At 45.6% G+C, this 12,859-nt stretch overlaps 1 long non-coding RNA gene across 1 annotated transcript; it reads right to left on the reverse strand.

Moving 5' to 3' along the window:
* Window positions 1-8,671: 8,671 nt before the first annotated feature.
* LOC136752926 (uncharacterized) lies at window positions 8,672-12,276 on the reverse strand. Its single transcript, XR_010817354.1, has 3 exons — window positions 11,570-12,276; window positions 10,042-10,195; window positions 8,672-8,778 (listed from the first exon to the last, which is right to left on the reverse strand). It is a non-coding gene; the product is annotated as an uncharacterized LOC136752926 (long non-coding RNA).
* Between the last annotated feature and the right edge of the window lie 583 nt (window positions 12,277-12,859).

The raw sequence follows: 12,859 nt of genomic DNA on the forward strand, positions 1-12,859 counted from the left end.
TAACATGTGAATAATATCAGAGTCCAGGGGTGTGACTGTGCTACTCGTGTGAATTTGTTTCTGGTGGTTGTTTATTGTTTATGCCAGCTGCAGATTGAATCTTTCTTTTCTTTTGATTGTTTGTTCTGTTTTTAAAATGTAATTCATATTTATTAATTTGCTCACCTTGATCTTCTGTGTCCAGAACTATTGATATGTATGTTTGTGTATTGAAAAATGTAAGTTATGAATTATAATAATAGTGTATACAACATATATTACAGAGCACAGTCCAGTCCAGTCAGTAGCCCACAGGGCCTGTACACTGGAGAGATCTGTGTTACGTGAGAGGAAAATTACATTAAAGATGAGTGAGTGACTGGGCTGCACTGATCCCTGGCTTCTGTTTGTGCTCGGGTCAGGGGTCAGTGGTCAAGGGTCAGGGCCATAGTCTTGTCACGTCCTTCTCTGCAGTGGATGTGGTAAGTGTCCCCTTGACTTCGCTGTCAAGGAGACAGTCAGACAGCCCTGCCAGGCTTTTGCTGTTTGGTTGTTGTCTAGTTTAGTTGATTGTGTCTAATATTATTTTTGTTTGTTTGTTTGTTTGTCTGTTTTCATCCCAGCACACCAGATGGGAGAGCGCCAAATAAGCTGAAGCCGTGAAATTGGAAATCTGTACTTCGATTTACTGTAAAAACAAACACAACAACAAAAACAATAATAATATGAATAACTGCCTGGTGGCTGATGTTGATCTGACTGCAGCTCATGGTTAAACTACAGGACCCTGCTGCTTCTCTCTGACTCTGAGCCAGGCTTGTACACAGCCCTCTCCCTAGTGCCTGCTAGATACCGGGGAAAGAGTGCAAAAACAGGGCAGGACAGGCTTGCATCTCAAATGCATTTTTTCTTTCTCTCTCTCAATCTCTGGAAGGGGGGCGCGTTCAATAAAAGTCACAAATGATGCATTTTTTTATCCCCCTCTTTGCCCCATCTCTTTACCATCAGATTCCCCCATCTCCTGATCGCTCACCGAATGTCATGTGTCTTCTCCTCACCCTCTCTCTCTTCCTGTCCCCCTCTCTCCCTCTGTCCCTGTATTTTTCTCTCTCTCTCTCTCTATCTCTCTCTCTCTCTCTCTCTCTCTCCACCCCCTCCCCCACCCCTCTCTCCTCCCTCTCAGAGATGGCAGTGAGTGCAGTGAGATACAGGGGGAGAGGGAGCACTGCAGTGCAGATGAAATAGTGCAGCAGTGGCGGCTGACTCAGCAGCCCCAGCCACAGAATACATCACTGAACACAGAGCGAGTGTGTGCATGTGTATGTGCATGTGTGCCCGTGTGCGTGTTTGTGTCTGTGAGCCTGTGCGAATGTGTGTCTGTGTACATGTACGTGTTCATCTGCAAATGTGCTGGTGTGAGTGTGCGGAAGAGGAGAGCAGAGGAGATAGGAGATATGCCTTGGCATCCTTACATTTTCTCTCCCTCCCTCCCTCACTCGCCTCTTTCATTCTACCTCTCTCTCACTTCTCCCTCCCTACCTCCTTCATTCTACCTCTCACTCTCTCGCTCTCTCTCTCTGTCTTGTAATTGCCAGACAATAAAAGCCTCCTTCCATTTTTATTTCATTTATTTTGCATTGTATTAAAGAAAGTTCATAATTATGTGAAAAAAAGTCTTAGTCTCTGTTGGCATGTTTTCCGTGGTTGTGTACCTTGACAGCTCCGGGGAAGGGAAGGAAGAACAGAACAGAACTTCACTGCATGGGGATTCTCAATCAAACCTTCAGTTTTCAGACCCTGGGGAGGGGAGTGGAGGGAGAAGGGAGAGGAGAGAGTAGGAAAGCAGAGAGAGGGAGGGGGTGAGAGGAGTGGAGAGAAGAGAAGAAAAAGAGAACAGGAGAGGGGGGATAGAGGGGGAAGAGGAATAGAGACGGGATGCGAGGAGCAACAGTAGTAAGACAGTAGATTTGGCCTCCTGTTATGCCACCTCTGGAAATGCACAATAAACAGCTGGGTGAGATTCTGGGGTTGGAGACAGAGAGAGACAGAGGAAAAAGAGAGGGACACAGAAGACCGAGAGAGAAAGAGAGGGGGGTGGGAGTGGGAGAGAGAAAGTGAGATGGAAAGCAGAGGGAGGGAAAGAGGCAGAGAGAGAGAGGAAGGGTGAGTGGGTGAGGCAGAGAGAGAGGGCGAGTGGGATTCAGAAAGAGAGAGAGAGAGGTTGAGTGGAAGAGGCAGAGTGAGAGAGAGGGCAACCAGGTGATGTGGAGATCAGGTGACTCCTGGCTCCCTCTGAGCTGCCCCAGGTATGGAGTCTGCAATGAACAGGGTGAGGCAGGGTTTGGGCTGTACCTCTGCAGACTGCCAGTGTGGCATTGTGAGCACTACACACTGTGAGTCAGCCCCTCCTCCACCCCCCACCCCTCTCACTGTCTCTGTCTCTCAGACTCACTGACCTGTCCAGCCAGAGCCCCAGCCCCAGCCCAATCTTTGTCTGGCCTCACCTGGTGCCTGATGTCCCAGAGTTAATTAAAGAGAGAGAGGTGGCCCAGGCCGGTTCCTGGGGCTGGGGGGATGGAGGAGTGGGCGGGGGCTGGTTAGTCATTAAAACGCCTGACGCAGATGAGAGTGATTCATCACACAGAGGCAGAGGCTGCAGATTAATGGGGGAGACAGCGATTGTCGTCGGGGAGAGCCACGGCCGCGCGGGGCATGATGGGTGACGTGTTGCCTTCCTGTACACAGTTGCTGTACTCCGCTGTATTGTGTTGTGCTGAGCTGTACTGTGCTGTGCTGTATTGTGCTGTACTGTCTTGTGCTGTACCTGACAGAACACAGAGGAGGAATGGAGCAGGGGGACTGGTGGAGGAATGAAGGGATGGTGGGAGGGAGGGAGGAGTGAAATATTTCAGGGAAGACACACCGTGTGAGGCGCTATTTTGCTGAAGCAGCAGCACCAGGCCTGTGTCTGAGCTGCAAATCTATTGCCAAGTGCCCCCATGTGGCCAACAGCTAAAACTGCAGCAGGCAGGGTCATTAACCCCGTGCTGTCCACAGCAAGCAGCACAATGACACACAATGTGTGTGTGTGTGTGTGTAGGGGGGGGGTTTCTGCTGGGAAGGTCATGAGGGAGGGGGCAGAGAGAGGCACTTTCCTTAAGCAGTATTGATCAGCATTAATAATTTACTGTTTTTATTTATCTGGGAAATTATGAGCAAGTACAGAGAGATGGGGGACAGGGAGAGGGGCACTAATACCTGGGCACTAACGCCAGTAATGCGCTGTACTTTAAGAAAGAGGAGGACTATTGATCTCACCAAGCTGCACACAAACACACATCATTACAGTAGAGCAAGGGCCGACTCAGCATGGGGTGGGCAGATAAAGGCTCTAATAAAAAATATAAATATATAATCAGCAACTGAGGTTTGAGGTGGCTTGTGATGGAGCGGGTATTTTTCAGACCAGGAGCACTTCCTGGTTTAAGGTTATTGACTATTTAACCCCCCTGTGTGCCCTGTATGTTTGTGGCCTGCACACACCTGTCAGTCTCCTCAGGTCCCGGCTCCCTGACGGTGACATCAATGTTGACCTCGGCTGGTGTTGCAGGTCAGCGCCAAGGATGTTGTTAGAAAAGGTTAACTCTTAACTTACACCGCTTCAGTGACCATGAGGGGCCGTAGCTCTCTCACTCGGAGAAATCTTCCTAGCCATACATTGTAGTGATATGAGACTTGTGTGTGACATGAGGGTCTGCAGTGTGTGTGTCTGTCAGTTCTGTGTGTCTGTGTATGTGTGGGGGGGAATCGTTTGGGGAATATGAGTTAGTGAGCAGGAAATTGTTGGTATGGGTCAAAGGTCAGTGTCGAATATTGGGTAGCAGTGACGAGGGGATCACAAGGAGAGGGATAGGGCTTGGAAGTAGAGAGTGTGATTTAGAGAGAGAAGGAGAGATTAGCTGTACCTGCCTGTAAAACCTTCCTATAAAATTGTCACTTTAGTTCATTCTCCTGTTTGTTTCTTGTTTTAATGTGAAACGGTGGCTCCAGTAGCACAATGGTCAATAATATCAACTAACACCACTAAACGGCAACATGATCCCTATGTATCGAAGTCACTGCACCCTTGCGCCACCTGCCGTCTGTTTTATATTATTATTATTTATTTATTTATTTATTGGCAGACGCCAATTGGTTGCATTTTTTTAATTCAATATGTATTATTATAATCCATTTAAAGTGCATATAGAAATATGAATCACTATCCCCCTAATCACAAAGTACACACTATCTGTTTTAGTGAGCAGTACCGTTGAAAAGGCGCGATCGAGTCTGGTGACGTCGCAAGGTGCAGCGCGAGACGCCCGATTGAGGTTGCGCTGGTAACCAAAATGGCGGTTTAGACCTGCCCTACGAGAGGGCGATGGATCTTACTTCGGAGAGTGGTATTTAGTACATAGACTTTGTATAGCTTGGCGTATATTTTACAGATATAGTAATGGAGTACAGACTGTTTCGACACTTTTCATCCCGGACTATTATAAACCCCCAGAGGTCCGGCCGCTCCCCCCGGCCTCCCGCCTCCCCGCTGCCTCTTGTCCCCGACCTGCAGGAGCCCAGCGGCCTCGAGTGGTTCGACATGGCGACCGGCCTCCACCCAGGTAAACAGACTAACTTCACACAGACGCGGCTAGCACTCAAATGTAATGAACGCGTTGCTCTTGGTGTACGGATTAAAGTCACGCAGCCACCAGTGCTGTTGAAAAGTTGTGAAACTGTGTTTGCTTATTGGTCGACCCTGTGTGCTGATGGGATTTATGAACTGGCACCGGGGAGTTAGGTTGTAGCAGTCAGAAACGGAGAGTAAAAGCCGGGTGACGTGTCCTGCCCTGTCCTGCTGTCCTGTGTCTGTCCGCTTCAGAGCCAGGCCTCGACCAGAGAGTGCCTCAGTGCCCGGCCGTGGGAGCCTCCGCCTGCGACAGCGTGCTCAGTTCACCCCGCATCGGTAAGGCTTCTGGGCCGTGTGTGTTTGAACTGTTTTGTGTTATTTGGTTTAAGATGATGCCAGTAAGTGCCCTGTTCTCCACTGCCTCCTGCATAGGGGCTCAGGAGCTTTTGATTGTATATTGTACACAATAGTTTTGAAAACGGCGGCTCCATCTGGTGGAGTATTGTATGAATGACCGAAGGCAAACTTCGAGTACTGGCAAACCTACACTACTACGGGCTATCCCAGTGTCTGGTTAATTTAATGCACTTTTCTTGTATTGTTCCTTGTTACGGCACAGTTTGCACTCCCTTCTTTTAGACTTTCCTGTTTGTTGACCCCATAGGTTTCTCCGTGCCGTCCACCCCAGCGCAGCTCCTCCCGAAACCGGCGGGTGTGCCCCAGTGCAGCCCTGTACCCTGCAGCACCCCGTCTCCCCAAGGTAACCTCCGTCTGTGAGCGGGTGGCAGGAGCTGGACACCAGGGCTGGACTCAGTGCCAATGTTTCATTCCTATTGTGGGTGTAATTCCCATTTCAATTCCACTCCATTGTCAGTTCCACTCTTCTGTCAGTGGCAATTTGGGATCTTGAATGGGTCTGAAGAAGTGGAATTGATATTCTTATTTTTTTATTTGAATATTTGAAAAAACATTTTCCCCATCTAGGGTGACCACTTTTTCAAAAGTAGAAACTGAACAAAAATTACATGACTTAAAAATATGGTATTTGTTCCAAAAAAGTGTTCATTTTCAGATATCTGCTGCCATGTCATCTAGTTTATCCCGATTAACATTAACAATACAAAATGGCGGAGGTTGAAAGGTAGTCGCAGCAATTCTGAGTGTTATTAATGAACCAACAGGTTGGCGTATGTATTGCTAACTATTGTCACACATGTCAGAAGTTATGTACCATTAATAATACAAAATATATTATCTCTATACAGGCAAACGTGTTACCCCCTCACACTGGGTTCGTTTCAAACAAAATCGGTTCAGTTTACTTTGAAACAATGTATCAGTCAGTGCTACTGTTCACTAAAGCTGCCCCTCTCTCCCACAGGTCAGACCTCACCCCTCTTAGGAGAAGACGACTCAAGAGCAGTGATGGGGAGGGAGTCTCCCAGAGAGCAGTGGGGGCAGAGGGAGCTCAGGCCCATGAGCATAGCACCCCTGAGGTAGGCCCCAAGCTGTCGCTCCTTTGATGGGCTGCTGTGCTTCTGAAACAGGCTGGAGCTAAAAGCGACAGTGCCATGATCGCTGCTCTCTGGGGACGTTGAATGGGCTTGCTAATCTCTGGGTGCATGTGGTGACACGTGGTGTGTTCTCTCAGGAGGGTGTCAGTCAAAACAACCTTCAAAGTGTATTAAATCTGTGTTATGATGAATTATAGTACCGCTCTCCCAAGTATTCTGCATCACAGAAATGGCAGCCACTCTAATTTATTATCTCTCTCTCTCTGTATATAAAGAACAATAATAAAATATGTTTATGTATATAATGGTGACAAACATGTTCAGCCTTAACCACCCAGACTGGAATGTTTTTAATGAGGGAAATGGGTACAGTTTGCGCTGTGAGCCCTAGAGTGGCGAGTGGGTCATAAGTCTGAGAGTCGCTCTGTGTGGCGTTTCCATTCTCTCAGTCTCACAGGGGCCGGGCTTCATACCTGGAAGACAAGCAGACCGCACTCGGACAGATAGCCCCTCACTGACCACACACAGACAGACCCTTGCTCCAGGGCTACAAACCCACGCAGAGTCAGCACAGAGGACGTCACAATCTAGCACTGCCTCCCCCAGTGTGACAGTTCCACATTTCATAATAAGCAATCTGATTTAGTTATAGGTTAGAAACTGGTTTAGAGTTAATAGTGTATTTACTGAAGATTTGGGTTTTAAATGAAATCTCACAATCAAAAACATAACAATGAGAATTTAGCAAAGGTCAGCTATAATTATTCATGTGGATGAAGGTTAAAGTGTTTTATGGTTGTTTGGGTTTATGGATTGTTTCTTTAGGTTGCTTTTAGTGTTATTGTGTGTCATTTAATTCAATTTTGCACTGAAATGAAGTTCAGCGTTCAAGTTAGGGTTACATTTTGGTGTGGGCTGGAGATAGGGTTCAAGTCCCCAGTATAGTTAGGCTTCTGTTAAGGTTGGTGCTGTGCTGGGTTAATTGCATCAGGTACAGAGTTGTAGGGGCCTGGCTTGACTTGTGGTGTTGGCCATGGCTGGGGTTCATGACTGCTGTACTACAGGGTGTGCACATATACCTTGCTTTGCACAGATTCCTTATAGTAATTATTTGTTTCAATTAAATTTAAAAAATCATTAAAATATGACAAAGCAAAACACTCACCTTACATAGATAGATGTCATAGCTGTAGCATATTTTTTTTAAGTTAGGTTCAGTAAAAACAAAAATCCACAGTCAAACCAAAAGTCAAACCAAGCGTGTGCTCCCTGCAGTCAGACTGACCCCCCCTCCCCCCAAAAAAAGAGAAGTGCTGACAATGGCAGGTCTGTTCAGCCTGATTACTCTAGTTCTAAAAACATTTTTTTTAAAGAGAATGTTAAAATGGAACACACATTTATTATAATTCTGATGGGCCCAAAAGGAACAACAAGATAAAAAATGAGTTTGAGTTTATTATAATTATTTGTAGTATTGTTAATTTATCCAACCAATTTTATGATTAACAGCACATTTATTTTGGTATTTAACTAATTTTCACATTTGTTTTTGTGTTTTTCATGCCTATTTCCATTACGATGTATTTATTACCCTGTTGAGCAGGAATTGTTCTGGAACCTTTGGTGCAAAGCAACGTACACTTGTGTAGTGCTGAGGTCTCTTACTTCTGAACTTCAATGCAGAATCACATGTCAGCATAAAGAGTTAAATTCATTTTTATCCCTATATGAACTGAGCATGTGGATGTTTAGATTTGCAGGATTGATATACAGATAATAAATATCTCCAGTCACTGTTAGCTGCAGCCACTGGAGTTGGCAGTAGGTTGGCACTGCAGCTCCTACCTCAGCACGGGGTGATCCTGCTGGGTGCCACGCTCCCTCCCCCCTCCCTGGAGCTGCCGTCTCTGCTGACTGGGACAGACAAGGGTCGGTTACACCAGAGTACAGCATACCAGTACTGTTACTGGAGCAACTCTGCAAACCCCCATCCCCTCAGTCTCCTTCACACACTGTAACACACACACACTCCAACACACTCACTCCATCACATATGCACACACACACACACACACACACACGTTCACACATATACACACACAATCACATGCACACACACAGTAAAGAATGTGCTGCTGGTTGTTTCAGCTGTGTTGTCCTGCAGGGATAAGGGGAGAGCTGTAGCTCCACACACTCATGCCAGTCAGCTGTGTAATAATCACATTATTCTGTTGTTTTTGTGTTCTTGGGGTTTGTGTGTGTTATACATTCTTGCACTGTGTGTGTGTGTGTTATACATTTATGCACTGTGTATGTGTGTGCTATGCTGTGTGTGTTCTGTGGTGTGTGTGTGCATGCTGCACTGTGTATGTTATGTGTGTGTTGTCTGTGTGCCGTATATGTGTTGTATTGAGGTGCTGTGTGTGTATGAGTCTGCTGACCCACAGCCGACAGCCTGGTCACCTCTGGCGCCTGGTGCTGATGAGCCAGTGCACAAAGTCCCTGGCTTTGATGTTGTCCAGGTAGTGGGTGAAGTCGCTGGTGAAGGTGCCCTCAGAGTGCCTCTTCACAGTGGACACCAACGGCCAGCCCTGCCCTGCCCTGGACACCCACCACCTGTGCACACAGCTGTGTTAGTGGGGCTGCTGGGCAGGGGAACTGCATACTTGTGAGCGTGCGTCTGTACATACACTTGTTGCTGGGGAGTGGTCCAGAAACAACTGAAAATCACAATCACAGCCTGTATTGGGATGTTCCATTGAATATTAATTTGGTGAGTTTGGGCCTGACCTGGGGAGTCTCCTCAGAGGAGGACCATCCTTCTCATTGAAATTCATAAAAATAATAATAATGAAAACTTTTTTGATAAACCTTTACCAAATAAATACCTGATTAGAAGAAATCTTTTGCAATGGTCTACTGTACTCTCAACCCTCTAGGGAAGAACCATAGAACTGGAGGGTGATAATATCCATTCCTCTGAGCTGTATTTCCATAATACAACTATGGAGGCTCATGGTTACTCCTCCCTTCCATAAAATACACAGTAAAAATGTGCCTAATGGAGGGTGTCCTCCGAGGCTTTGACCTGTCAGATCTGACATATTGTCCATCCAATCAAATTATCCAGAATGAACAAGGAGGTGCACATGCGTATTAGGAGTGTAGTGAGTCGGTGAAGTTGGATAGAAAGAGAGATTGACATTGAAATAGTGATATAGTCAAGCATTTACATTCTAATTAGCTATTATTGTTATGATGATGATGATGAGCCTATCCTGTACACTGCTACTGTCTAGACTAGGGGTTCTCAATCCTGGTCCTGGAGGAACACCTACCCTGTTGTTTTTTGTTCCAATTGAGCTCTCAATTACTTAATTGAACTAAAAACTACCTAAATCAGAGACTTTTAATTATTTTTAACAGTAGGGGTTTTAATTAAAGTATACAATTGTATAAGGAAATTATTATCTTATTAAGGAACCAACTTTTTATCAGTTACACAATTTAAAGATTCAAATGTAATCAAATGACAAGGGTTAAATTAAGTAATTGAGAGCTCAGTTGGGAAATAAACCAACAGGGTAGGGAGTTCTCCAGGACCAAGATTGAGAACTACTGCTCTAGACGAACTGTCCTTGTCCCACAATATAACTTATAAATGCCTTTAATAAATGTTTTAATTTTAAATAAGTTGTCTTAAACCTTTGTTCAAACAAGCTGTCCACGCCTATCCTGCAAGTCTCCAGTCCTCCTCAGTTTTTCAAGTCACCGGCCGCCACTTGGCTAGACTGAGGGGGAACTAGAACAGAACAGAATAAACTGAGCCCGGCTACACACCACATCGGTACTGTGGCTACCTGTACTAGCTCTGGTTACCTGTTCTGGCTGTGGCTGGGGGTTATTGTGTTGCCTGACCTGCTCTCCCAGCTGCGAGGGGGCAGCAGCAGGAGCAATACTGCCACTCCAACACACCACTGTGCTCCTCTCATCTCAACACTCGTCAACACAGGGCAAAGAGCAAAGTCAGTATCTGTAATACAAAGAACAAAACGAAAAACTAAAATCTATCCCTGCAGCTTTAACCTGTGTATTTTGTATGGTTATTCTCTCAAATGTGTTAATGTGTTTTACAGCTTTAGTCTGCTTTCAGTGGCAGAACATATACCAGCACAGACTATGCCTGCCCAATGACACTGTTATATTTTATACAAGGTCAAATCTTAGAAGCTCAGCCTCTCACTTCAATTCCAGCTTGATATACTTTTGTACGAATGACAATGGGAAGGGGAATTTGCTGGGGCTGATGATGTGGTGGGATAATATGGATGACATTTGAAGTGTGTCCGCTGTGGATTCTGCATCTTGGAGAACATGCATGCAAACTGCAACAGTATAGAGTCTGTCTTGCGTGTTTTGTGCTGTTGATGAGTTTGAAAATATAGTTTTACGCCTGGTTTTATGTTGTAAAGTGGGCTGTGTATATATATTAGATGTAGCATTATGCTACCATCAATTATAATTTACTACTAATTCTGCTACATCGGTTTCTCCTTCCTTGTGGTGCAGTTTGGTGACTTGTGGCGAAAGGGACTGATGAGTGACCCTCCTCAACCCTGCGGTGCCATGTGAGGGCATTTTCACCTGATCTGATGGAAAAGACTGTTGACTTGTAATGTGAAATCAAATGTTGCTTCACCGTATTCGTTTTGCTCTTAAACTGGCTGTTTTCACCAGGAGCTAACCCTGAAGAGAAGAGAAGACAATGGGCACACATTTGATTTTTAAATAAACTTTGGCCCGTGTTTGTAACCTGTGCTTCTGTAGTCTCTGTAACAAGTGATTCTGCTCCTGCTCTCCAGCTGCAGCGGCTGGTGTGCTGCGTGGCACACAGGTGATTTAGTATCACTTGGGTAACTATATTACTTGTGTTCCAGAACATGTGTTCATCTGGGCAGGATGAGGGTGCTGCCCATTAGGCTTCATGTTCCTTCTGTACAAACCATGTTTTCCCTAAACAAGGATCAGCCAGCCAAATGGTCACACTAGAAGCATCTGAATATCAATTACATTTGATTTAGAACACATTACAAAGTTTGCACCACAAAAAAAAGTAATATTTTTTTAATGTATCTGTAGATCTAGCATTTATTAGCCCAATCAAACAAATGCCAAAACAAGAAAAATTAAAAAATTAAAATAAGAAAAAAGCCTTTGAACCTGCATCACCAGACTAACTGCTGAAGCCTGAAAAAATTTAAGGTAAAGCTCTCCACCAAGAGAGCAGTCAATACCAATGGGTCTCAAAGCAGTGACCTCCTCCACACTTCTGTTTCACTCACAATCCAACATGACGGTGTCGCTAACTAATTGTTTTCTAGCCAGTACTGGTTAAAGGTAAACCTACCTGCAGGATGTAGTCCAAGGTGCAGAGACTCCTCAGATCAGCTGACACTGGGCTCAGTCACGCCTGCACAGTCCTGTACAGAGCTACACCAAGCTGCACTGCACTGCACTGTTCTGCTCTTCTCTGCGCTGTACTGATCTGTACTGTACTATACAATACTGATATGGCCGGACAGGGACCTCCCTCTCTTTCCAAAGCTCCCTTAATCACGGCAGCCGAGCAGGCGAGTCTCACCTTGCCTTGCTGTGCAGTTCTGCGGCAAGTGTATGAGTTGTGTCTTTGCCGTCCTGTCACTCGTGTGCGGTAGTGACAGACCTGTCAGCCTTTTTAAGGTGAGCATCAGAGGTGGGCTGACAGGTAGGTCACGCGCCCCCAGCTGGGCACAGGTAGAGCGCTCTGACTCATCGGCTCATTATCCAGCAGCACCGTCTCAGGACGGCAACACAGGAACAGGAACTGTACCAGCAGCAACAGGTTCACAGCCCCCCTCTTGCACAAACACACTGACACAAGCACACACTCTTGTACACACACACAAATACAAAGACACAGACACACAGGTACACTCATACACACTCACAGACACACTGTTATACAAACACACTTACATACAGATACAATCTTATACACACACACACAGGTTTTATTTAAGGTTTAATTTTAGACACTTTCTTGGGCAGCACCTGTCTGTAACTGAGGAGGGTCACCATAGGGGCACAGTGAATAACTGTGGCTCAGGAGGATGCTGGTAATTGGACAGTGTGTGTGGGGGAGGGGGGGGCGGGGGGGCAGGGAAGCACAGTGCTGGCTGCTGTAACAGGCTTATCAAACCAGTAATAAGTAACTCCATGTAAAAGACTTCAAATGTTTTGCCCATATGTGCTTTGCAAAAGCCGAGGGCATGTGAGCCAATTAACTTAATTAAGTCAGTTAACACAGATTAATACATAAATAAACAAACCCTCAATTGAACTAATTATTTACTTTTCCCACATCTACTATTACAAAATGTAAAAAATACAAATGTCAAGTCACTTGTAAAGTAACTGACTCCAACTGTTCATGATCTGAAAAAAAAAAGTTGTTAATTCAATTCAGAGACCAATTTAGCAATTAAAACATCAGCCCCTGTGAGCCATGGTTCCTAGCAGCTGGGCCTTGGGACTTCCAGCCCAGGATCCTCTGTGAGTGAAAGGAAGCCACAAATAAGGTACTCTGTCCTCTCTGGGGGGATGCAGTACTGTTGTTCCCCACATGGTGTCAGTCTTCAGCCATGATGCCTAACAGACT

Source organism: Amia ocellicauda, chromosome 7 (assembly GCF_036373705.1).
Source record: "Amia ocellicauda isolate fAmiCal2 chromosome 7, fAmiCal2.hap1, whole genome shotgun sequence".
In the NCBI taxonomy this organism is placed as follows: Eukaryota; Metazoa; Chordata; class Actinopteri; order Amiiformes; family Amiidae; genus Amia; species Amia ocellicauda.